A 22,732-nucleotide genomic window follows, 5' to 3' on the forward strand; every position below is an offset into this window, starting at 1 on the left:
TGGCTGGCCTCTAACGTGGCCTCAGGCTGTTGTACAAGGCTTGCTGTCTGTCTTAGCACTCCTCTGTGCTCAGCACACATGGCCTTGGGCTAGCAATTCTTGATCAACAAGCTGTATCTCGGTAACACACATGGGGCAGTAACAACTGAAGGGATAATGCAGTTCACTCCATTCCAGTCAGAGTCTGATGCTACACCGGGAGTAGGGACAAAGCAGTAGGACAACTCAGTGTGTAGTGTGGAAATCCCAGGCACCTAGCACCTTCGGAACAGAGCTGGCAGTAACTAGTTAATGCTCTGTGCTGGAAGATCCATGCACACCCACTCCACCCTCCAAGAACAGAATAGACACAGGGTTCGTTCTCCAAGGGGCTAGAGAACTTCAAGTTTTAGTTTTTCGAGGCTGTCTCTCTGGCTGTCCTGGACTCAGTCTGTGGACTGGCCTCCTGGGCTGGCCTCAAATTCACAGAGATTAGCCCACCTCTGCTTCCCAAGTGCTGGGATTAAAGGTGTCCACCACCATCACTAGCTCGAACTTCAGAATCTTTAAGACATAGCTATGAGAAGCTTGTGCACAAGACATTTTCTACTTCCAACTTGCAGGGTCACAGCAGGAGAGCTGCATACAGTTCATCCATTAAAAGGGAGAGCTTAAACTTCCTATTAAATCTCTTGCTTGCTTCCGTGGCGTTGTTCCATGTTCCCATAACCTTGTTTTCCTTCACTTCCACATCAAATGTCAGAAATCACCTTAAAAACGAGCTGCTCTTCTTTCAATGGGTGCTGGTGGGCGTACGTGAGTGAAGGCTAGAGGCTGTTATCTTCAGGAATGCCATCCACCTCCTTTGAAACAGGGCTTCTTTTTGGCCTGAAGCTTACCAATTAAGCAAGACTGAGGGGCCAGTGAGTAACAGGGACTCTCATGTCTCCAGTGCCTCAGTGCTCAGATCACAGGCACAAGGCACTATGCCTGGCATTTTCACTGGATGCTACGGATGGAAATTAGGACCTTTGGAAGTACTTTACCAACTGAACCATCTCTGTCCCCAGACAAATGTTTATGGAAGCATTCAAAGTACTTAGGTACTGCAGACAAACCCACCCCATGTTCTGAAAAGATAATGCTAGCAGAGGGGCTCCATTGGCATAGCCATGTCATTCTTCCTTGTTCTTTCCCCAAAGAGAGTTCCGAACGCCAGTTTCCTGCATCTGCCCCCAGGCACTTGAACTAGGACAGCCAGGGCTGAACCTAGATATAAGTTGTAACAAGCTCACAGGTGGCATCAATGCTGTTAGCCCAAGGGTACACCTGGAAACACACTGCTACAAGGAGCATCAACCGCCCGAGAACTGTGCGTTAATTCTTTATCTCTCTTACTCTCCCTAAGGAACTAAAGAGGTGAGAATCTATCTACACAGCAGTGACCTTTGAGCACCTTTAGCAGTCATTGATGACGTAGGAGAAACCACTGTACCCTGGCTCTACCACTAAGGGCTTTTGGTTTGGTTTGGATTTGTGGGGAATGAGAAGTAAATTGTAAAGGCCAGAGGTCAGCATCATGTATTCATCTATCATCTCTCTCTACCTTATTTTTAAAGACAGGGTCTACGGCTGAACCCTCACCAACTATATAAGCTGACCAGCCAGTAAGGTCTGGTGAACTGATTCCTGTCTCTGCTTGCTCACTGCTGGGATTGCAGGTGCACACTAACCACACCCAGCCTTTTGTTTTAAGATGGGGTTTCTCTGTGTAGCCCTGTCTGTCCTCAAACTCACAGATCCACCTGCCTCTGCCTCCCTCTGGAATTAAAGGTGTGCACCACCACAGCCAACTTCACACCCAGCCTTTAATGTGGGTGCTGAACTAGGGTTCTCATGCTTACACACAGAGTACTTTACCCAATGAGACATCTCCCCAGCCCTGCTCTGGTTCTTTTGAGACAGGGTCTCCCTATAAAACCCAGGTCAACCTTAAACTGGCTATGTAGTTCAGACTGGCCTTGAGCTCTCAAGGGATTATATATATGTGCCACTTTCCCCAGCTAAAGCTATTTCTTTTTCTCTTACAACTAAGTTTTTAGCATCCTGTTCCATTGTGAAGTCACAGAGGAGCCATGTACAGTGTTTGCTAGGATGGAGCTAGATGAGACTGGCAAGATTTTTCTCTTGCAGAAAACTGTCAGATGGACCTTTCTAGACTTAGCCACATACATCTCCTGCTTTGCTGGGGCTGCTACTGATATACAGTGGTCTGGTTTTTTTTTTTTTTTGACATATAAAATCTCAATAAACCTTCAAACCTGGGTCAATACAGAGTTCTGGAGGGAACCTTCAATGCTAGCCTTCCCTTTCTGTCCCAGTTGTTTCTGCTGATGAAACAAACAAAAAAAAAAGCAAAAAACAAACAACAACAACAAAAAAACCATCCTGACAAACTACCTAGGGCAGAAAGGCTTTGCTTGGCTTACAATTGCAGCATGTAGTCCATTAGTTTGAGGCAGCCTTAAAGTGTGAAGCAGCTAGAGCAGAGAGATGTAAATATGTATTAGGGTTCAGCTTGCTTTGACTCTTCTGCAGCTCAGGGTACACTTTTAAGCTTGGCTTTGAGGTCAAGATGACTCACTGGATGAAGGTCCCTCCGGCCAATCATGATCACCGTCAAGACCTGGCTCTTAAAAACTGTCACATCCCATAAGTAAATTAATTTTTTTACAGGGTTTCTTTGTGTAGCTCTGGCTGTCCTGGAACCCACTCTCTAGATCAGGCTGGCCTCAAACTCACAGAGATCCACTCGCCTCTGCCCCAAAGTTCTGGGATTAAAGGTGTGCACTGTCACCATCCAGCAGTAAATAAATTCTAATTAAAAATTTAAGGGTCTGGAGAGATGGCTCGGTGGTTAAGAGCACTGACTGCTCTTCCAGAGGACCCGGGTTCAATTCCCAGCACCCACATGGCAGCTCACAACTGTCTGAAGATCTAGTTCCAGGGGATCTGACACCTTCACACCAATGCACATAAAATAAAGTTAAATAAACCATAAAAATATTTTTAAAAAATTTAAATTGGTTGGGCAGTGGTGGCTTACGCCTTTAATCCCAGCACTTAGGAGGCAGAGGTGGATGGATCTCTGTGAGTTCGAGGCCAACCTGGTCTACAGAGCTAGTTCCAGGACAGGCTTCAAAGCTACAGAGAAACCCTGTCTTGAAAAAAAAAAAATTAAATTGGTTTGCAATCTGTTTTATTAATAGCTTGTGAATACTGTCTCCTGAATGAGTCTTGTCGTTTTACTAAGAAATTCACATGGGGGCTGGAGAGATGGCTCAACAGTTAAGGGCTCTGGCTGTTCTTCCTTTCAGAGGACCTGAGTTCAATATTAACCATATAGTGGGATCTGATGCCCTCTTCCGGAATAAAGGAGTACATGCAGAAAGAACAATTAAACATAAAACAAATAAAAAAACACTTCAAAAAAAGGAAAGGAAAGGAAGGAAGGAATTCACACAGGCAAACACCCGTAAAGACCTTCTTTACACAGGAACATGCTCAACCCTGGAAAACATAAAAGACCAAGAAGGCAAATGTTGTCAAACAAAGGGAAACTGTCACAGATTCAGACTCAGCCTGCCTGGGATCAGTACCATCTAACACTGTCCAGAAACAATGGTTTCCAAGAACACAGGCAATCTGTAAGACACTGCCATCTGTAAAGAAAATTCTCCTTTGGACTGGGCTCAAACTGTCCCCAGTGACGTTCAACACTATTTCTTTCTTTTTTTTCTTTTTTTTTTCGGGACAGGGTTTTTCTGTCCTAGAACTAGCTCTGTAGACCAGGCTAGCCTTGAATTCACAGAGATCTACCTACCTCTGTCACCTAAGTGCTGGGATTAAAGGTGTGTGCAACACTCCCTGGCTATTCAATACCACTTCTTTCTTTTTTTTCTTTCTTTCTTCTTCTTTTTTTCCCTTTGATGTTTCAAGACAGGGTTTCTCTGTAGCTTTGGTTCCTGTCCTGGAACTAGCTCTTGTAGCCCAAGCTGGCCTCGAACTCACAGAGATCTGCCTGCCTTTGCCTTCCAAGTGCTGGGATTAAAGGTATATGCCACCACCGCCCGACTCAATACTATTTCTTATTCAACCCCACTTCCATGTGTATTCCTCCATGGCTGGCTACAGACAGAGCCAGCTGTCCACGGTGGTAGCTGGTACCTACACTCACAGAGAGGTCCAGGTGCAGCTGCTCACCTACTAACCCAAAACAGCCAACTTGAGCCCCCTTCAGAGGGGTTCACAACAGACAGCTCAAGACCCCTGCTACTCCCCAAACAGGCACCTGGCCCTGACAGTTCACCAGCAATATCAACAGGTTCTCTGTAGAACTGGCTGCGGAAAATTCTGTTTGAGGGTATTTCTGGTAATAAACCTACTATCCCTTGGGTAGAGTCACTGGATATCTGATGAATGTTAGTAAACAGCAGTCACTGTTATTCTTACTAAGCTTGCTGGAAGCAAAATACCTTAATCTTATTGCTAAGTGCCCTTCTGTTATGTGTACATGTAGCAGACTCTATAGAACCTTCAAGTGTCCCTCCCACCCTTCTGTTTCATGTGTAAGTGACCAAAGGTCACAGAGAAGAACTGTATGAACGTCTCTAGAAAGTCATTACTAAACCTAGCCACACATGACTCATGAGCTAGTGTCCGAGCAGACACATGACTTCCAGTCTAAACACTCATTCATAAAGAATTGCATCTTTGTGCGGTAGATGCTGTCTTGACCATTTTTCCATGAGTATCAACATTTTTTGTTTCAAATTGGTCCATGGTAATGTGGTTAGTGAAGTAAAAAAAAACCTTACGTATTAAAGCCCAGGTGTTCTGGAACATTGTATTGAGCCTTACCTTGACAAGTAGTACTTTCCAGCACCATGGTCCTGATCAACACTGATTTTCACTGAACTGCAGTGAAAAGCCAATTTTATCTTAGCATCCAGTTGAGAAGTGTTCCAGGTGTCAGCATGTGCCTCTGCACAGATTTTAGACTTCTCTTCTGAGAAGTAGCAGGCCCCTACAGGCACCAGCTCAGAAATGCTACCACAGTGTGCGGGCTGTTAAAGCAACACTTAGCACAAATCAGCCTGTAATTATTACCCAGCCCCGTGTCTAGATTGAGGAATCTCTTATAACCATGACAAAGATAAGATAAATAAGTTTTCCTTGTAGCCACGGCTTCCCTGGAATGCCTCCAGGCACAGAGCTTGCAGCTCTTCTCTCTTCCTGGGTTCAACCTGCAGTTTTCTCTTGAACACACACTAGTAAAACTATGACACAGAAAAATCCCCCACAACACTACCAGATTAGAAGTAAAATAATAATGTGACGCAATGAACCCACAGGAAGAGGGCTCAAGGGCAAATGCGCTGAAGTGTCTGCTGGACACCTGTGCACTCATGTGTGCCTAGAAAGCTAGAGCGGCTAGGAAACAGAGCATAGCATAGCAGGGAGCTGGAGAAGGAACACAATCTAGGGGCTTCTGTGCTACGATCCCCACTCTGAAAGACAGGATGGTGAAGAAAGGATGCAGAACTAGATGTCAAGAGAGCCAATAGGAAATGCTGAAAACAAGGAAATCCCCCCATCCAAACACCAATGTTCCAAAGCCACGCCTAGGGACTCGATCCTGTTAGCTTTACTTGGAAAGCTGAGGCAGGAAGAGGCCAGCCTGGTCTACATAGTGAGACTTGAGCCACCATTGGCAATAAAGCAAGATTCTGCCTCTATTGTGCATAAACTGCAGTAACAGGCCTATAATGCCTGCCTGTGGGAAGAAGAAGCAGGAAGGTTCCCTGTTAAAGGCCAGCCTGGTCTGCACAGCAGCAAAACTCAGTCTTGGTCTATGAGTTGGGGAAATGGGTAAAAACCAAACCTGAGAACCTGAGTTTGACCTCCAAGACCTACACTGTAGAGGGCACCAGGGGTGATGTCTCTACCAGAGGTGAAAACGGAGATTTAAAGCACTTCTGACAGAAGGACTGGTGACTCCCAGTGTGTTGGAATACCTGTGAAGCCACACAATCTCTATGACCAACATCTGCTAAGTTTATGAATAGCTGAACCCCACCCTAACCACTAGAGATCAGAGTCCCAGCTCTCAGGAAGGTTCTCCATGAAGAATGAAGCCACTGTTATGACTTCCAATGGAGTCAGCATGCTTCTTGCATCCTGCTGCACTAGTGTGTTTCCTAATGTCTCTGTGTGTGACCCCTGAGGGCACTGACATGCAGGTTGTTGCCTCTGAGTCACAGAAGCAGGAACAGAGGTCTGCCTAAGTCACCTGACCCTGTGAAGTCAGATTTTACAACACGGCTTGGTCTCTGGAGTCCAGGTCTCCCAAAGTGCCCAAAGCCATCCTCATTTCTTTCTTTGATGTGATCTTTTTACTGTCAGGGTCACAAGCACAACTGATCCCCAGATTTCAGTGCTGAGCACCAATACAACACAACACACCATTTATAAAGTTTTAAAAAGTTGATGCTGGGATGAGAGTCACTGACTTATACATTTCAAATCTACTCACTGCATACGCTGGGAGACAGTGGGTTATAGCACACAGCAACACACAAATTTTCTTTAAAAAAGAAAAAAGCTATTAAGCTAGAAAGATGGCTCAGCAGTTAAGAACGTGTACTAAGGGACTGAGAAGATGGCTTGGCAGTTAAGAGCACTGACTGGGTTCAATTCCCAGCACCAACATAGCAGCTCACAACTATCTGTAACTCTACAATCTAACACCTCACACAGGCATATATATAGGCAAAACACTAATGCACATAAAAATAAAAATAAACAAAATTTTAAAAAGGTAAATGCTTACTGAACAATCATGAGCCAGAATTCAGATCCCAGCACCCATGTAATGAACCTGGCATTCCAGCTCTAAGGGCAGAGACAGGGGGATCCCTGGGGCTTGCTGGCTTTGAGGCTAGCTGAGGAAACTCAAGCCCTCGGTCCCTGGAAAAAACCTGCTTCAAAGGCATAGGAAGAAAGTGATAGATGGGGACACACATACACACATGTCTGCATATACATGTACACATGCATTCAATCCCAGCACTCAGGAGGATCTACAGAGCAAGTTCCAGGACAGCCAAAAACATAGTGAGACCCTGTCTCAGAAAAAAAAAAAAGAAGAAAAGGAAGGAGGAAGGAAGGAAGGAGGAAGGAAGGAAGGAAGGAAGGAAGGAAGGAAGGAAGGAAGGAAGAAAGGAAGGAAGGAAATTCTAAAATGCGCATGGACATTTACATACAAATCTAAAAAAAGGGCTACATTTCTTTTCTCTAAAACGCAGGAAGAATTTTTGGCTGCAAAATTTGCACGCACACACACTTTCACATCCTTTTAAATACTTTGGAGCAGCAGAAAGTGTTTAAGGAAACTGGAAGTAGACTCACACAAAGAACAAAGAGCAAAAGCTTTCATTTTAGGTTGACTCCGGGAAGAAACTGCCTTGCTCTCAAAGGCCTTCCCATCTCTAGCACAAAAGTCATTCTGTCCATCACAGGTTGTGTCAACTTATTTCCAAGTATTTAAAAGAAAAAAAAATGGTAAAATCAACAGCCATGCAGTATCTTGAAAGCAAACCTAGAAACCGGCCAGTCTTTTAAAAATCTTGATTATTAAATGGCCCATGATCAGATAAGAATACATATTTAAACAAAGCTCATTGGGCAGCTCACAACAGGTAGGTAAGCCACAGCTTCCACTCTCACTGTCTTTGTTTATGAGAATGCAAGTTTACTGCATATTTATATAGACAGGAATATAAATTCTAATTGCAACTAAGAAATTTTAATTCTGAATAGTATGATACTGACCAACCCTCACAAGTACCTACACCAGGCACATACCCCACAGAGAGTTCAGCAAAGATGCCCAAATCTCACACCACATGCCCAAAGGGAACCCTAGGCCAGAAGAAACAACAACACACAAGCCTTCGGAGACTGTCTGTATCACACATGTTTTCTAGCACCCACTATATGCTGGACTGGGTAATGCAGAAGGAAAGATGCTGTGAAAGATGCAGCCACCTGCAGGCTGTCTCTCTGGTCCCTTGTCACAATTCCCTCTCTCCAACTGTGGCCTTGGTCTGTCCTACGGTATCAGCTCCCACTGTGGCTGACACTACTTGCTCATGAGTTCTTAACTTTCCCGATGCCCCTCCATTGCAGGACTGGTACTGTCCACTCCTATCTCTAGTCTTTCCAGTTGAAACACCATGTCTGCTTAATGAAGAGGTACCTTGTCCTATGTGAGTTGCATGCAGGCTGACACACAGAATACTGCTATGGTCACTTGCGGCTGCGGTACTTGAATGACCTCTGCTTTACAAAGGCCAGCAAGGGATGCCACATTCTCAAACATTCCTTATCTTGAAGCCCAGAAGAGATTCCCAGAACAAGAACTATATAAAGAAACCAAGAACTGAGGTACCGACAAAGGCTCCAGCACTCCTCTCCTGAGAGCTGCATTTATACCACACAAAGGCAGACATTGATGGGGTAAGAATCTTCCTCTGGCTTTGTGTGGTGGCTTGAGCACAACTACAACCTTGGCACTTGAATGATTAGATGGGAGGACCAGAAAGTCAAGGCTACACACCAAGTTTGAGGCTAGCCTGGACTACATGAGATCCTGTCTCAAAAGACAACAAAACAAAACTTTATTTTCTTTGTTGCAATAAACCATTTCCCCAATCCTATGAGAAAGTTGCTGTATGATAAAGGGGTGCTGTGTCAAAATTCACCAATTTTCTGCTCTCTGGCATACAGTCCAAATCAAAGGTCTTCTTTTTCTTAGATAATACATTACACCGAAACTCAGGCTGGCCTTGAGCTTGCATCCTTCAGCCTCAGCCTCCCACCAAAATTCCAAACATCTTCGATGCAGTCTCTTTTGGAAGGCCATCTCTCTTTGTGTCTAGTGAGGGTGAACTCACATTACTGTTAGCCTGGAAGATCCTAGCAGATTAATAGGGTTTCCATTCTTTGTGATTTTCAGTTTCTACGAAGGCATCATTCTAACTCACATTAACACCCAACTTGCCAAACATTTGCAGTAAGAGCCAATCTTTCATCAAAATAGTCAAAGATCTAGAGAAAGCACTAGAAACTGCACAGCCTGAGGCATATACAGCAAGTAAAGCAAGGTTTTCCAGAGCAGCCTGAGGGCGGAGGCCTCAGGCCAGTCCAGGCACCAGGCTGCAGCTGCACCCTGCCTGTAGTGAATGCAGACAATAGTGAATGCAGAAAACAAGAAGATGGCTCATACTCTTCTCCCTCTGCTGCGTTGTTCTTCTATACTTGATCCAGAATGTTCCGCCATTAACTTTCCCCTTTGGCCTTGTGATGTATGGTTAGTAGAGTCAGTTCTGATGAACCAAGTCCACAAAAGCAGGAGCCAATTGCTCTATGACAGAAGAATGAATGACTAACAATGCTGAGAGTAGCTGGGTGTAGTGGTGCTTTTAATCCCAGCACTTGGGAGGGAGAGTCATGTGGTGATCGGGAGGGGGGAGGGAGTCTTCTGTTTTGTGTTAATTTCATTGGTTAAGTAATAAAGAAACTGCTTGGCCTCATAGGTTAAAACATAGGTGGGAGGAGTAAACAGAACAGAATGCTGGGAGAAAGAAGCTGAGTCAAGGAGTCGCCATGATTCTCCTACCGGACACAGATGCAGGTTAAGATCTTCCCTGGTAAGACACCTCGTCGTGTTACAGGGATATTAGAAATGGGTTAGATCGATATGGAAGAGCTAGCCAATAAGAGGCCAAGCAGTGTTTAAAAGAATACAGTTTCCGTGTAATTATTTCGGGGCATAAAATAGCCGTGTGGGCGGCCGAGTGCCGGGGACGCAGCCCTCCGCTCCAATTACAACAATGTGGATCTCTGTGAATCCTAGGCCAGCCTGAGCTGCACAGTAAAAGTCTATGTCAAGTTTGGTTTTGGATATATCTAAATTGCCAACTAAACCTAAGTCAAAATATATTAAAACTATGAATCCTATAAATCAAGGATCATAATTCAAGGATACTATGTATGAAGTTAAAGCATCTGGTAGCGATCTGGAGTCCCCCAAGCCATTATTTGGTTTACAGGATCAAGAATATCATTTATTGGGCTAGAGAGATGGTTCAGGGGTGCAGAGTATGTATTAGTCTTCCAGAAGGACATGAGCTCAATTCCCAGCAAGCATTTCAGGTGACTCTCAAATGCCTATAACTCTAGCTCCAGAGAATCTGACACCTCTGGCCTTCAAGGGTACCCACATACACGTGGCATACATACACATACATTTTAAAAGTAAAATTAATCTTAGGACCAAACTTTTAGTATTTGGCATGACTTAGAAAAGAACGCATGAAGCCTGTAGGTACTGTGGTGCATACCTTCAAGTTTGGAATTCAGCAAGTGAAGGCAGGAAGACTGAGGGCTCAAGACTATCCTTAGCTCTGCAGAAAGATCTTTAAGCCCAGCCCTTGAGACCTGTCTCACAACACACATACCACACACACCTGGCAGGGGTAGAGGTGTGGGGGCAGGGGTGCGACTTGGCCATTTTCATTCTTGCTACTCTAATACCTGTCAAAACAATCTTTTGAGCAGTTCTGTAGGGACAGCCATGACCCCACACAATGCCCCTACTATGTATCTTGGACTGAAAGACTCCAAACAAAAATTTCAGAAAACAACACTTTACCACAGCAAAGCATGTACTCTGGAAAAAAAAAAAAGACAGGGACCAGGAGGAGGGACAACCAAAGTCACATTTGTAGGTATACCTAAACACAAATTACTTATTCTCAAGTTAATATTACTGTTGCTCTCATCCAAGGCATCCCATATAACGATTAAAAATAAACATATAAGTAAATAGGTTAGCAGTTAAAACTCAGCCCACACTGATGCCATGCTGGCAACCATATATCTCTGAACTGCAGCAAAAATTAAATTACAGTGGCTGTAATAGATTTGGCACTTTATTTTTAAATATTAACAGGACTGCCGAGGGGAGTATGTTTACCAAGGGATGGAGCTCAGCAGCAGCCCTGCTCTCTCGGAGGCCAATTAGCATCCCCATCTTGCCTGACAACAACCTCTCTGGGTGCTCAGGGCCTCTTGGGATTCTGGATTTGCAGCTCAGCCTTTGTCAGAAGCCTCTGTGGATCAGCGCACCAGGGGCTAAGCATGCAAGCTAACTAAGCAAACCTATCTTGCTTTGTTTAGTTTCTTTTGCTGTCTGAAGATTAAAATCCCAAATGGTAAACTAAGTGAGGTAGTAAATGCTGATAATCTCTTTACATGGCAGGCTGACACAGGAAGATCAGGAGTTAGTGGTGAGCTAAATGAAACTCTGTATCGAAACACCAAAGAAGCCAGCAAGATGACTCAGTAGGTAAAGGAACTTGCCACCAAGTCTAAGAACCTGAGTTGGAGTCCCAGAATCCATACAGTAGGAGAAAATCAATTTCTGCAAGTTGTCCTCTGACCTCCACGAGTGCATCATGGCATACACAGCACACGCCCTCGCATAAATAAATTACTAAGTACTGTAAAAACTCTCCAGAAATTAAGATAATAGAAGACAAAGGGTTAAGGGGTTAGGGAAGCATGAAAACGATGACTTCAGTGCACAGTACCCACATTAAAAAGCTCTATAATCTAGAGCTGGGGAGGCAGAGACAGCAGACCCCTGGCTCAATAGGCAGTCAACTGAGCCTGCTTGGGAAGCTCCAGGCCAGGGAGAAACCCCAAGAGCTAGTCCAGGACAGGCTCCAAAGCTACAGAGAAACCCTGTCTTGAAAAACTAAAAATAAAAATAGTAAATAAATAAATAAATAATTAAAACAAGGTGGATGGTGACTGAGGAACCAAAGCTGACCTTTGACTTCGATACATATTCAAGCACATATACACATAAATACATACATACATGCATACACACACACCACACACAGGTTACTTAATGTTTAGTTCTCTTGCCTTTAAAGTTAATCAAAGTGGGTCAGGTCTGGAGAGATACGTCAGCAGTTCAGAACATTTGCTACTATTCCAGAGGTCTGGGGTTGGTTGCCAGCACCCACAAGGAGGCTAACAACATCTGTAACTCCAGTTCCAAGGGATCCAACAACCTCTTCTGATCTTTGGGTATCATAGACACACATGTACAGACATACATGCACACAAAATACCCACACAGAAGGAAGGAGGCAGGCAGACAGGCAGGAAAGCCAGCTGAACCCCAACATTCAGAATCGCCAGGGCCAGCTGATCATCTTAGCTTATGGTCAGGAGTTTGCAGCTATGGGCTTCACTCTATGGTATGGAAGATCACTAAAGATTGGGTAACCTTATTTTTTAGAGTAGGGGGTTGTGTCCTGGGGCTACCCCAAAAGTCATTCCTGAATTCAAAAGCCTACAAGTCCTGACAGTCTTTAAGAGTCAATGTTTACTATGCTCCAGCTTCTGGAGTCCTCTCATAGAATGGCTCTGTCTACTCAAGAGCAAGACAAGATCCTTAGAGACTATAATAGAATCCGATGTGACAGTACATGTCTTAATCCCAGCATTCAAGGGCTGATGCAGGAGAAGTGAAAGCTGAAGACCAGCCTGGGCTTTACTGTAGAACTCTGTCTCAACAAAAACAGTAATTTGTGCTTGTGTTTCAATTACAACACCCTACCCCTCTAAACAGGCTCTCTGGAAGTGTCTTGTTAATTTGCAGTTAGAACAAACACACTCAAGAAAATGATGTTCCCAGCAGGACACCAATGCTCCGTGTAGGGATGAGAATGTGCCTGCATTTTGGCCTAATAACTGATGCTGGGAGCAGCAATATAAGTGGAGATAAAGTCAGGCTATTGACTGAGGACTGTGCTAACCCTGCTCCAAAACAGAGGGCAAATGGTTCAGCTCCAGATAGTCTTGTCAATCTATTTCACCCTTTCTAACACACCCAGGATCATGGACTAACTTAAAGATAAAAGCCAGAACTGGAGTGTAGCTCAGTGGCAAAGTACCTATTTCTCATGTATAAAGCTCTGGGTTCAATTCCAACACCACAAAAAGGAAGAGATGGAGGTCAGCTTAGTAATGACGAGCCAGCATAGGTCAAGCAAGAAAGCAGAAAAAAACAAGCCATGAGCTCAGAACAGAGAAGCAATGTCACAGACCAGAGGACATAAAACAGTCTGGCTGGCAAAAAGTGGAGGCCCATCCCTTTGTTCCTCTACTCTTCCAAGTGCACAGGAACCATCCAACTGTGGCTGTAAAACAAGTACACCGCAGCTTAAGTGGGTATACCCTCCAGCATGGGAGCTGTCTAAAGACCAAGCCTTATAACAAGCTAAGAGATTTAAGAAGCCAACTGGCCCATGCTCAATGATACACAACATCACTAAGCCCAGGAGCCAGCTTGGGGTGTAGCAGGGCTCTAGGAGGGCCAAGTGACATGTTCTTCCCAGACTGCCCTCCTACACACACCTTATTAAAGAAGAAACTTAAGTAAGACTTCAGAATCATTGATAAAAGAGGCTTTGCTATAATCCCTATTTTACAAAAACAGGTCAAGAGCCAGCTTTATCTGGCCAAGAGCCTGCTAAGACTTAGAGAGCCCTGACCACCTACCTACCTGTCCACTTCACTGTGAGCACTGTCAATGCTGTGACGCTGGTTGCAAAAAGAGTTCTAAGCCCAAAAGAGTCCCTACAGCCTTCTGGACAGACTAATCTCCTTTCATGCCTCCAGTGCAAAGAACAAGGTAAAGGCAGTGACAACAATAGAACAAAAGATACCTCATCTTCCTCGTCCCTTTCTATAGCTGCCTGTTCAGAACTGCTGGGATAACTAAGTGGATTATGGGAAATGGCCAGAATGGTCTCTTGGACAGTAGCCTAAATTCAGCTCCATTTGTATGTATGTATATGTGTATGTGGGGGGGGAGACAGTGAGACAGGGTCTCACTATGCAGTCTCAGCTGCTCTAGAACTACATAGACCAGGCTAGCCTCAAATTCAGAGAACTGCCTGCCTCCACAGTGCCGGAATTAAAGATGTATGGCTTAACCCAGCTTCATTTTTAAAAATACTCTCTTTCAATCCACAACTAACCACCGGACCAAGCTCCTGGAGTACAATCAAAGTGAGTGAGAAGCAATAATATGAACAAAGGGGTCAAGACCATGATGGGGAAACCCACAGAAACCAGCTGACCCAAGCTAGTGCGAGATCACTGACTCTTGACTGACAACCAGGGAACCTGCATAGGACCGACCCCCGCTAAATGCAGGTGACAATGGTGTGGTTTGGACAGTATATGGGGCTACTGGCAGTGGGACCAGATCTAACGCTAATGTATGAACTGACTTTGTAGAACCCATTCTCTATGGAGAGATACCTTGCTCAGTCTAGGCATGGGGGGAGGGGCACACAGAGTGGGGAGGGCCTTGGTTCTGCCTAAACAAGGCAGACTTAGCTGACTTCCCTTGGGAGGCCTTAACCTCTGAGAAGCTGATGGGGGGGGGGTGAGGTGGGGAAAGGGGAGGGAAGCAGGAAGAGAGGAGGAAAGGGGAACTGGAATTGGTATGTATAAATAAATAAACAAAATTAATTTTAAAAAATCCTCTCCTACCTCTAACTTTCTTTTCCACATTTTTAAAAACTAAACAGACCTTTTTTGAAACTGCTAGTCCTCATATAAAACTAAATATTAACCTTCATCTGTCCTACTAGTCTAATACTGCCAGGTCTTGATGGCAAGCTGAATGTTGGCTAAATACACAAGTACCCTTGTTTCTGGTCAACCGAGCATTTCTTTGGTGGACTGGGCTCCTGAATCCCAGAGTCAGGTTTCCCATGGCTCATATCATAGGCATAATGCTGCTGACAGAGACAGCAAACAGGAGACTGAGGAGATGTGGCAGAGCACTCAGTCAGGCTGAGGAGATCATAGCAGAGTGCTTACCATAGCAGAGGCCCTGGGTTCAAACCCAAGCACCATTACCAAAACCCAACAAAAAAACCCCTGTGAACTAAATAAATAAAGCTTGGGACTGGAGAGATGGCTCAGTGACTAGAATCACTGACTGCTCTTCCAAAGGACCTGAGTTTAATTCCCAGAAATCCGCACGGCAATCCATCTGCTTGAGCAAGTACTAGGACTACAGTTACAAGCCACCACACTGGGCTTGGGCTGGCTATCATGGTTTTGTTTACCCTACAAAGACTTGGCATTAGTGCTAGGGTAAGCAGTTGGGCAAAATGGCCATAATGTCAAACTAGACCCCCACATAAAATTTCTTAAGTACTTAAGCCCATGCTCAGCTCAGAAGCTTCAAATTGTACACCACTGTTGTATCTGGTCTACCAGCAGTCTCTGGGTTTTGTTCTCTTTAAAATGAATTAATAATTAATGTTATTATTCTATTTAAACTACAAGGTAAATGTCCCAATGGTTCAAATTGTCAATTCTGGAAGAGAACCCTGTTAAGTACTAAGTTGCCAAGTGACTCTGAGCAAAGTATCCATTCTGAATGTTTCCTCAATCATAAAATGAGGATAAGGACACACTTCTCTCATTAACAATTCAATGAATTAAGTTTATGTGTGAATAAAAACTAGAGCTAGAAAGAGGCTCAGTGGGTAAGACTGCTTGCTGCACACGCATGAGGACTCAAGTTTAGATTCCAACACCCACTTTAATCCCAGCACTAGGGAGGCAGAGGCAGGCGGATCTCTTGAGTTTGAGGTCAGCCTGGTCTACAGAGTGAGTTTCAGAACAGTCAGGGCTACATAGAGAAACCCTGTCTTGAAAAACCAAACCAAAAAAAAAAAAAATCTTTTTTTTTTTCTTTCTTTAAACAGAGTGACTACCTAGCAGCTTCCTTTCTACTCAAGTAGTTCAAGCAGTTCCTGCTGTTGCTCTAAGCTTTTTGTCTCTCTTGTGGGGGCTTGTTCCAGGTCCTCCTCAGAGTCTAAAGACTTGCAGAAAGCAGCTGCTGCTTCAGGGATGGCTGAGAACCTAAGACCAGAAATCCTCAGAAAGCAAGAAAAACCAGGGGAAAAATACCCTGCAGACTTTGGAGAGCTGCCAAGGTGAACACGACTCCAGGAGATGAAATTCTGAAGGAGAATCCCAGAGGTGACACATCACACTGCAGCTGCTCTGCCCCTTGGGGCTTTAGCCAATTCCAGGTGCCAGTAAGAAGGTTAAAGAAGTGCTACACAGCCTGGCACAGAAACAGAACCACTAATGACAGCAGAGACCTGGTGATGGCATCTCAGGGCCTAAGAAACAAAGAGACAAAAGAGGACAGACAGGAGGCTCAGCAGAAGCCCTTAAGGAGCATGGCCTGAGTACCAGGCAAAGGGCCAAGAAACCACCCAGGTCCTCTGCTGGTACTTGGAGGATCACCTAGAAGGGTGCCGGCAAACCAGCACAGACGAGAAACCTGACTAACCCCACCCTGGGGTCAGCTCAGTTGCTGTCAGGCAGCTTTTCACTTTTTGTTTTTTTAATTTATTTAACTTTATTTTATATGCATAAGTGTGAAGGTGTCAGATATCCTCGAACTGGAGTTACAGGCAGTTGTGAGCTGCTATGTGGGTGCTGGGAACTAAACCCAGGTCCTTTGGAAGAGCAGTCAGTGCTCTTAACCACTGAGCCTTCTCTTCAGCTCCTCAGCTTTCCATTCTTATAACAAAATACTTTAGATGATTGAGTGATAAAAAAGAAAAAGTGGTTAAGCTGTAAAAGAAGTTAAGGCAGGAGAGTTGAATGTTGTAGACCAGTCTGACTGTACCAAGCCATTGCCTCAAACAAACAAACAAACAAACAATGCCAGTAAGATGAATCAGCTGGTAAAGAAAAGACCCTTGCTACCAAGGCATCATAATGGCCTGATTCCAATCCCTGGAACTCATACAATAATAGGAGAGAATCCACTCCAGCAAATGTCCTCTGTCCAGCACTGTGGCATGGCATGTCTGTGCCTGTACACACAAACTAATTAAAAATTAATGTTAAAGGAGCATGACACTAGGGATATACTTTAGTTGGCAGAGTGCCTGACTAGCATGCTTATGAGGCCCTGGATTCTATCTACAGGACTGAATAAACTGGGCTTGGTGGGAGAAAAAGGGAGGTGGAAGCAGGAGGACTAGGATTTAGAGGTCATCCTCTTGGCTGGAGTAACGGTTCAGGATTTAGGAGTAATTGCTGCTCTTACAGTGGACCCGTATTTGTTTCCAGCACCTACATGAGGAGGCTCAAAACCACCTGTAACTTCAGCTCCAATGGCCTCTGTGGGTACCCATGCACACAGACATTCACTTTGATACACATATATAATAAAATAAAAGGCTATTCAAGGCTACATAGTGAGATTGAGGTCAGTCTGGGATATGAGATCCTGTCACACACACACACAAAAAAAAATTAAAAATAATCTAGACTTCAAACTGAAATTAGAAGGATTTACTTTAATATTGGATTATAAAGGGAAAAAGAATGAATTATTGAACCAGAAGACAAATTCACAGAAAATATGCAGACTGAAGTTTGGGGAAAAACAGAAGACTGACTTTGGCAAGCCAGTGTCTTAGTAAACAGCTTTTCCTCCCCTCTTGCTACACACAGAGATGACCATGAGTGCTTTACAGTCTGGAGGATTTGTGCTCCTTGGTCATCAGTGTGGCATCAGGGAAATAACCCTTGTGACTCGGTTTGTGAGACGAATGGAATTCCTTACTCAGCTTCCACTCTGCACCCTTAAAGCCCTGAAGCTAACATGGCCGTGGCCTTTACCAGGTCCAAACACCTCCACTCCACCTGTAAGCCTACAATCTTGAAGCCACTAACTGCTAACACTGGAACAATAAGCAACAAGGTTGAAAAAAAGACTAGTTTTCTCTAAATCACCAAATGGAATCCTTGGGTAGAGAGAATGGAACAGTCTCGGCTGTGACGGTCACTGCAATCAGTTCATTTAACATAAATCTACAGATTAGGCCTCTGGACTTGGACTCTTACGTAACATATGGTAGATGTAAGCAGGAAAGGATCTGTAGGATTTGCTATCTGGCAGGAATTCCTTGACTATTGGGTAATTTATTATGCTTTTCACTCCTGAGACAATCTACAGATAGGAAACATGAGTCATTCCAGTAAAAACAATGGTCACAGAAAGGAGACATTACCATGCTGTCATGCTGTCATGCTGTCACATCGAGAAGCTGAAGTTGACATCTATGGGTTCCTGGTCTCCAGATGCAAAATGGAGAGCTGGACAGGATGGCTGACAAGCCGGAGAGAACAATAACTTGATAGCAGCATAGCCAACATGGGATAAAAGCTTAATCACAGCTCTGGAAAATTACACACATACATGGTGTTGTAACCATGGGTGTAATAATGGCAGACAACAGTTAACTACCTCAGAATACAGATGATTTTTAATGTTTCCAACATAAATTAATAGCTGATGGAGGCAACAGGTAGGCCAATTATATGCCAGTCATACACTGTATACATGTGTTGAGGAGCCATGCTGGAACCAGGCTTGTGATGCACATCTTAATCCCATCAACTGAAGAGCAGACAGGATTATCATTAGTTTGTGGCCAACCTGGGATGCATAATGAATTCTAGGCCAGTCTAAGCTAAAAGTGGAACCCTGTTATAAAACAAAACAAAACAGTAGCTACAGGGGCTGGAGGAATGGCTCAGTGATTAAGAGTACTTACTGTTCTTGCAATGAGCCAAAGTTTGATTGCCAGTACCAGCACTGGGCATCTTATAACCACCTGAAACTCCAGTTCCATGGAGACCAGACGACACTAGTCTCCATGGGTACCAGCACACAGAGAAATACATACACATACTTAGAAAACAAAATAAATCTTACAACCAAAACCTAAAAAGAGTGCACGCCTTTAATCCCAGCACTCAGGAGGCAGAAGCAGGAGGATCTCTGAGTTTGAAGCCAACCTGGTCTACAGGAGTTCCAGGACAGCCAGGGCTCAGGGAGAAACTGTCCAAAAAAAAAAAAAAACCAAAACAACTAAAAATGCTGTTATTCCTGTAGTATGCTTTCTTGGACAGCCAGCACCCAATCATAACAATGGAGAATTGTGAATGCTTGGCCTTAGCTTAGGCTTGTTTCTAGCTAGCTTTTTTTTTTTTAACTTAAATCAACCCATTTCTATACATCCATGTGCTGTCCTGAGGCTCATTTACCTCGTCTACATACTGTCCGTCCTATTTTCCTGCCTTCTTCACGTCTGGTTGGCTGGCTGACTGCTACCTGACTAGACCCTGGTTGTTCACTGGCTGCTGGGTGCCCCCCAACCTCCCGCTGGCTGGCTGGTTCCTCTTTTCTCTCTGCCAGCCAGTCCCACCTATCCCTCCTCTGTCTAGCTACTAGCAGATTCAACCTTTTTTTAATTTTTTTTTTTATTTTTCGAGACAGGGTTTCTCTGAAGCTTTTGGAGCCTGTCCCAGAACTAGCTCTTGTAGACCAGGCTGGCCTAGAACTCACAGAGACCCGCCTGCCTCTGCCTCCCGAGTGCTGGGATTAAAGGTGTGCGCCACCACTGCCCAGCTCAGCAGTTCAGCTTTTTATTAGACCAATCAGGTGCCTTAGGAAGGCAAAGTAAAACAGCAATACATCTTTACATAGTTAAGCAATGTAACCACAACAAATGCAACACATATTTGCACAGTTAAACAAATATTCTATTCCACGCCACAACCCTTCACAAGCATAAGCGTACCAGAACTGCTCTTCATGGCATCACCCCATTTGCTTAGAGCACTACCAGTCTGGCAATCTTTGCCCCCAGCTACACTTCGGTACTCCCACTGCATACACGGAACTGTGTATATAATGTAACAACTAAGGTTTGGAAGAACTATGCATAATGGGCTAAAGAGATGACTGAGAGCAGAGGACTGGAGCACCCACAAGCAGCTCACAAACACCCGCAAGTGCTCCAGGAGACTTGATGCCCTCTCTGGCCTCCTCAGGCACCACACACGTGTACAACCTTCCCCCAACACACAATTTTAAGTAAAAATAAATCTCTTTTTTAAAAATTGCATACCAAAATAAAAGGCCAAAAAGAGGCCCAAAATGTTAATATGTGTTATCTCAGGGTCAGAATTCAGGCTGGGTTTTGTTTAAGCTTTGCTTTGTTGCCAAAATTTTACAGCAAATACACTGGTTTTTATTTTAAAAATGATCTTTATTTGTGGTACGTGTTGGGGGCACATGCATACCACAGTGAGTGTGTGAAGATCAAAGGACAACTTTTGGGAGTCATTTTCTATGTATTAATATGGTTGGGTCCCAGGACCAAACTCAAGACTGTCAGGATTGTTGGCAAGTATCTTCAAGTCATCCCCGAATATATTGTTTTTTAATCCCAAATAACTAACGGCTACTAAGGGAGGGAGAAGCTGCAGTCACTAGTTGACCTGAAATGACCCCTATGTGAATGATTTTAGTACCATCACCTTACAGGTATGTTCATGTCCTTCCTTCCCAATTTACCTTTGTACAACCAGGCTCTCCCAACACAAACTCCTAGGCACTGCACTTGTCCACGAGCTGGACAGTGGCTAGCCTGCTTAAAGCTGTACCCTACAGTTTTACTTTATGTTCTCAGTATTCTCACCTGCCAAGCTTTCTTATACTTATTCACTGAAGCCGGAATTCTGTAATTAACAGGTATGTCCACTGTGCTGTTTCTATTCTAGGGCTACACTGTTACAGAAAGCATTATAAGCTTTCTATGGAGCACTGATTGGGAAGATGGGTAAATCTATGAATATCTCCAACATTCCACTCCCCTGTTTTCCCAAAAATATACAAGGTGGGCCCAGTACTCTTGAATGAGCTATCCACTTCAGATCCACTGGCTTACTCTCTGTATATGAATCCACCAGAAATTGTGTCTAAAAACATAACTGCCCACTAGGTAGAATCTAAGTGGCAGTGGCACTTACTGGAAACACTCACCATTGAGGACCTCACCAAACATTTCACTGTTGGAAGAAACTATTACCTCTCCTCATGAGACAACAGAAGAGATTCAAATTTGCCCAAAGCCACAAAGCCAGTCAAACGCAAGCTACAACAGGAACATAAAGGGTGGCTGATTCTCAGGTCAGGGCAGGGATGAGTGGGTTTCTCTTTGTCTTGCTAAGTGTCCTACAGCCCATAAACTGTGGGGCTAGACCACTTTTTATACCTCAGCCATTAGGAGTCTGGGAGCTGAATGAGAATGGCCTTATTATTCTCATGATTAGATTAGACATCATTAAATGACTGGCTTCCTTTTCTCACCTGAAAGCCTGGCTCTGAAGCCTGGTGGTGGGGGTGCACATCTTTAATCCCAGTACTTCAGAGGCAGAGGCAGAGACAGGTTGATCTCTAAATTCAAGGCTAGTCTGGTCTACAGAGCGAGTTTTAGGACAGCCAGGGCTACACAGAAAAACCCTCCCCTCTCACAAAACTTGAAAAAAAAAAGCCTGGCTTGAGGTACAGCTCTGAGGGGAGCTGCTTAGTGCTTGCCAGGCCTAGCACACACATATGCAAATGCCTGGGTGGCTGGTGGTTCCACACCTAAGACCCTGTGGCATGAGGTAGGTAGGCGCTTACAGTTAGAGGGTATTGCGAACAGGTAGCAAGGTCAGGATGAGGCAGCGTAGGCAGCAGCTTTGCATGAAGACACCACTCTATCTACATAGGAAGAGCCTCAACCCCTAGACAGCCACCTCACCATGGACTGCCAAAAGGGGAATTCCTGAAAGGGACGAGGGCACAAAAGTAATCAGCCCTTCCCCTGGAAAATATCTCACAAACACATAGTGGTTATAGGGCAATGACAAGAATGGAGCTGGAGACACCATGTAGGCCCTCAAGCTATCAGGGCTCTTATACAGTAAGCCAGGGGAGTGTGCTGTAAGACTCACTTTCAGCCGTTTCTAGAGAAGTTAGGAAGTTCTGCTCCTTACTTCAAAGCCCTTTTCTCTGCACAGGAAATAGGCTTGGATGGGTAACATAACACTGGGCCTAGAGGGGCCCCTAGTGCAGCTAGGGCTTATTAGAGGGCACAGCAAGCCAGTGCCAGAGCTCCCACACACTGCAGCATCCGCTTTTATTTTTCCACTACAACTTTCTAAATCAAAAGGCTCAACCCAGTGACGAAAGTACCATACTGGGTTAACATCCGGTTCAGTCTCATCAATGGAGACTTCAGATTTCTGCTGGGGACAGACCTATGGGGTTCTGTGGCAGTTCTACCCAACAAAAACCAGGGGATTCTGATGAGGAAAATTCTCTTAAGCTCTGGAAGTCTTGGGCTACTAGGTTTAAGGTACCTGCATCTGCCAAGCAGACATGGGAGGGAGACTGACCAGGGAACATAGAGAGAGCCACGATGCTGCCTGTGGACAAGCAAGATGGGCGTCTCACACCACAGGAAACTCAATGAAATGACAAGGGCTAAATGACAAAACCTAGGAACCAGCTCCCCCAGAGCAAGGTACACACCAGCAACAAGAAATTCTTTCCCCAACCCATGCCCGACTAGGAAGATTAAGTTCTGTGGAGAAATAGCTGGCTCCCATCTGGGCAGGAAACACAAAATGTTCATGGAACACTTTGTCATTCAGA

The 22,732-nt window shown here is 44.5% G+C and overlaps 1 protein-coding gene across 2 annotated transcripts in view; it reads right to left on the reverse strand.

Moving 5' to 3' along the window:
* The window catches only part of B4galt5 (beta-1,4-galactosyltransferase 5), a 52,277-nt gene that overhangs the window by 10,215 nt on the left and 19,330 nt on the right, over positions 1 to 22,732 (reverse strand). The gene's annotated exons all lie outside the window — the stretch shown is intronic.

The sequence above is a fragment of the Microtus pennsylvanicus genome, chromosome 2 (assembly GCF_037038515.1).
Source record: "Microtus pennsylvanicus isolate mMicPen1 chromosome 2, mMicPen1.hap1, whole genome shotgun sequence".
NCBI lineage: Eukaryota > Metazoa > Chordata > Mammalia > Rodentia > Cricetidae > Microtus > Microtus pennsylvanicus.